Here is a 4877-nt window from a genome sequence, read left to right as displayed (position 1 = left end):
TTGGGAGAAACTTTTGATTACCACTTCAATTTCCTCAATCATGATAGATGTTTAGATATTCCAGATTATCTTGGTTCAACCTTGGAATATTATTAAGAAGTCAAAAAAACTATCCATTTCATCCAGGTTCTCTTGTTTTGTGGCATACAGATTCTCATTGTAATCTTTGATTAACTTCTGAATTTATATAATGCTTGTTGTGACATCTTTCTTTCGTTTTAATATTTTTGAATTTGAGTCTTTACTGAGTAGCTTATCTTGAATTTTGCATCTAGCAATACTTTTACCTTTTCTATTTGAACTTTGATTTTCTTTTTCTGACTTACAACTTTCAAATTTATTCAACAATAAAATGATGAGTTTGATCACTCTTATTTTATTCTTGATCTCTTAGGAAAAGATACTGAGTTATTATAGGAAAGTTAGTAAGTGTGAGTTTTCCATGATGTATTTTATGGCTGAGATATCAACTTTTCCTATCTTATATAGCTTATTTAACTGATGTAGAACCTTGCCATTTTTACCATTTATTGATATGATTATTTAATCTTATATTAAGGAATTAAAATAAAGATATTTAAGTTTTATTTTTTGATGTGATATATAATGTAAATTAATTTGATTCAGGGGTCTCAAACTCGCGGCCCGTGGGCCATTTGATGTACAGCCCTCCGTACAACATTTTGTGGCCCACGGCCAGCCTTCAAATATTGCAGTATTCGCAATTATTTGCTTACTGAATGATCGCAATAAAAATCGCTTTAGTAAGAAAAAAATCGCATTAAACATTCGCATACCCCGAGCAGTCCCATTGGGGTATGCAAATGTTTAATGCAATTTTTTGAGTTTTTTTTCTTACTAATGCGATTTTTAATTACGAATATTCAGTAAGCGAATAATCGCGAATACTTTGCGCCTAGTGCAGGCGTCATTTCCGCTGCTCCTGCCTGCTGTCCCTTGCATTATCGGAGGCCTAAGGGAGAGAAGGGAGAGAAGTTTATTACAGAATTAGATTTTGTCATACCTTCATCATGACTTCATCAAAGCCTGCAGTGAAGAGAAAGATTGATGATGAGCACAGACAATTTCAGGAAAAGTGGGAGATGCAGTATTTCTTTGTTGAGCACAGGGGCATCCCCACATGTCTTATTTGCTCAGAGAAAGTTGCAGTGCACAAGGAATACAACTTGAAACGCCATTATTCAACTAAACATGCTGATGAATGTGCAAAATATCAAGGAAATGAGAGAGTCAAGCAGGTTACCAGTCTTATAGCATGTCTAATGAGGCAACAAGATTTCTTCAAGAAAGCAACCAAAGAGAATGTTGCATCAGTCGAAGTCAGTTACATGGTTAGTGAGATGATTGCTAAGTCAGGGAAAACATTCACAGAGGAGAGTTTGTTGAAAAATGCATGTTACAAGCTGCAAGTATTATCTGTCCAGAAAAGAAAGGTCAGTTTAGCAAAATCAGCCTTTCTGATTTTGTGGCAGAGCGCATTTCTGACATGTCAAGTAACATTTATCATCAACTGTGTGATAAAGCCAAATATTTGATGCATACTCAGTTGCTCTTGACGAGGGCACAGATATACCAGACACTGTGCAGCTCACAATTTATGTCCGTGGTGTTGATTGCAATTTTGAATTGACAGAGGAGCTGCTCATAATCATTCCAATGCAAGGCCAGACCACCGCTAATGAGATATTTCGGCATCTGTGTGATGTCATTGAGAATGCAGGTTTGCCATGGAAGAGGTTTGTTGGAATAATAACCAATGGAGCTCCATCAATGACAGGGAGGAAAAATAGACTGGTGGCACTTGTTCAAAAAAAAAAAAACTTGAAGAGGAGGGTGTAGAGAAGGCCATTGCTCTTCACTGCAATATCCATCAGCAGGCCTTTTGCAGTAAATGCCTGCCATGTGACAATGTGATATCTGTTGTTGTGAAATGCATCAACCAAATCAGATCCAGGGGCTTAAAGCACAGGAGGTTCCGTGATTTGTTAGAGGAAATTGAGTCAGAATATGGAGATGTGCTTTATTTCACTGAGGTATGTTGGCTCAGCAGGGGAAATGTCCTGAAAAGATTTTTTGAGTTGAGAGAAGTGAAAGCCTTCATGGAGAAGGATGGGAATGCTGTTTCTGAGCTGAGTGATCACAAATGGCTCATGGACTTAGCTTTTCTTGTTGACATCACACATAAGCTGGATGTACTAAACAAGATGTTACAAGGCCTGGGGCAGCTTATCAGTGCTGCCTATGACAATGTGAGAGCATTCTCCACAAAACTTGTGTTATGGAAATCCCAGCTCTCTCAGACAAACCTTTGCCATTTCCCAGCATGCAAGGAACTTGTGGATGCAGGCATACCATTCAGTGGTGAGAAATATGTTGATGGTATTTTTAAGCTAGAGAAGGAATTTGATCACAGATTTGCAGACTTCAAAAAGCACAGAGTCACTTTCCAAATTTTTGTGGACCCCTTTTCCTTTGATGTGCAAGATGCCCCTCCTGTGCGTCAAATGGAGCTCAATGACCTGCAATGCAATTCTGATCTCAAAGCCAAGTTCAGGGAGATTAATGGAAAGGCAGACATGCATGGTCAATTTTTGAGAGAATTGCCACCCAGCTTCCCTGAGCTTTCCCGAATGTTCAAGAGCACTATGTGCCTTTTTGGGAGCACATATTTGTGTGAAAAGTTATTCTCCACATTGAACTTCAGTAAGTCAAAGTACAGGTCTAGACTTAATGATGATCATCTTCAAGCCATACTGAGTGTCTCATCTGCTTTCTCTCTAAAGCCAAAATGTGGTTCAGATTTGTGAGAAGAAGTGCTGTCAAGTCTCTGGCAGCAAGGAATTGGCAAAATATGCCATGTTCAGAAGAACTGTTCATGATCTTCACTCAATGTTCTATTTATGTTCAGAAGAAATAATTAAAACTGTTAATAATGATATTTGAGGACTTTTTTTTTGTGAAATCCCTTATGTTGCCCTGCCTCACCCCGACTTTGCTTCCTGTGGCCCCCAGGTAAATTGACTTTGAGACCCCTGATTTGACTCATTATAACATCTTTGTATTTTTGGAATGTCTCATATCACATCGTAAATGAAAGTGATTGATACTGCTCTTATGAGTTCCTAAGATCCTGAGGGCTTGTTATTAGCCTGGAATTGAGGAGTGCTTTCTATTTCTTCCCAAAAAAAGTTAGATTAATAAGGAGTGATGATTGATATTTTTTCCAACAAAAGGGCAGAAGGTTAAAGATTTTAGGAACCTCTGTATCAATATTTTTAATGGTTTTGCTAATATTTTGTTAAGGATATATACAAAACTACATTCATTAATGATATTAGTCTAAAGTTTTTCATTTATGTGTAGTTCTTGTCTGGTTTTGGATCAGAATATATTGGCTTAGTGTTTGGGAGAATTCTTTCTGCTTTGATTCTTGGAAAAATTCTAGAAGGATATGTATTAAATTTTCTTTAAAAGCATGTTAGAATTTATTAGTAGAACAATTTGACTTGGAGACTTTAGTTCTTTGGAGACTTTAGTTTCTTTAAATCCCTATACTTGTAATTGGTATATTCAATTTCTATTTTAGAAATTTGTTACTTAGGGGCTGCAGCAATGGCACAGTGGTTGGGTGTTTGCGTTGCATGCAGCTCACCCAGAACAGACCTCAGTTTGATCCCTCAGTATCCCATATGGTTCCCCCAAGCCAGGAACGATTTCTGAGCTTATAGCCAGGAGTAACCCCTGAGCATTACCGAGTGTGGCCAAAAAAATTTTTTAAGTGTTATTTATATTTAGTTATTACTGAGATCCTTTGCATTTTTAAATTCTCACGTATAATTTAATCTCCTTATTGTATTTTTGCACTATTAGGTGTAAGGTCTCCTCTTCAGATTTTATTATTAGTTTTCACATTTTCTATAATGATTTTTTTGTTTAGTTTTTGTTTTTGGGCCACACGCAGTGACGCTCAGGAATTACTCCTGGCTATGCGTTCAGAAATTGCTCTGGTTTGGAGGAACATATGGAATGCCAAGGGATCAAACCACAGTCCATCCTAGGTTGGCGCACGCAAGGCAGACGCCTTATGGTTTGCGCCACCGCTCTGGTCCCCCTATAATGAATATTTTAAAGGGTCTATCAATTTTAACATTTCAAAAACCCGGGTCTTGGGTCTTGGTTTTGTTAACCTTTTGTATAATTTCCATGGATTTTGTGTAATTGAAATCAGCTCTGATTTTTATGATTTATTATATTTATTATATAATATTTAATATATTAATAAATATATTCAATATATTATATTTATTATTTTATTATTTATTATTTATACTGGTGTTTTTATTTAATATCTTCAATTTGTAGTTACTGCAGATGAATGTTTAGGTTATTTACCTGTGACTCTTATTGATATAGACTATATATCACATACTATAAGTTATATATTTATATATATTGGTTTTGGGGCCAAACCTGGCAATACTCAGGGGTTACACCTGACTCTATGCTCATAAATAGCTCTTGGTAGGCTTAGGGGATCAGATGGAAAGCCAGGATTGAACCTGGTTCCATCACGGCCATCTGCATGCAAGGCAAACACCCTACCACTGTGCTATCTCTTCAGCCCTTAATTATATTTTAATTCAACTCCCTGCTAATACTAAATTAGCTACATTCTGTAATTTTTTTTAATCTTGGGGGGACCCACTCGTATCAGTATGGGATAATTCCTGGCTTCTCTGATCATGGAATGTTCCTGTAGCCAATGATACTGGGCATCTAACCAGGGTCTCTGCATTCAAGAGAAGTTTTCTGGCTCATCCCATAGGTTTGAATATCTCATATGTATTGTCTTCATA

The sequence above is a fragment of the Suncus etruscus genome, chromosome 1, assembly GCF_024139225.1.
Source record: "Suncus etruscus isolate mSunEtr1 chromosome 1, mSunEtr1.pri.cur, whole genome shotgun sequence".
Classification (NCBI taxonomy): domain Eukaryota; kingdom Metazoa; phylum Chordata; class Mammalia; order Eulipotyphla; family Soricidae; genus Suncus; species Suncus etruscus.
This window is presented reverse-complemented; position numbering follows the sequence as displayed.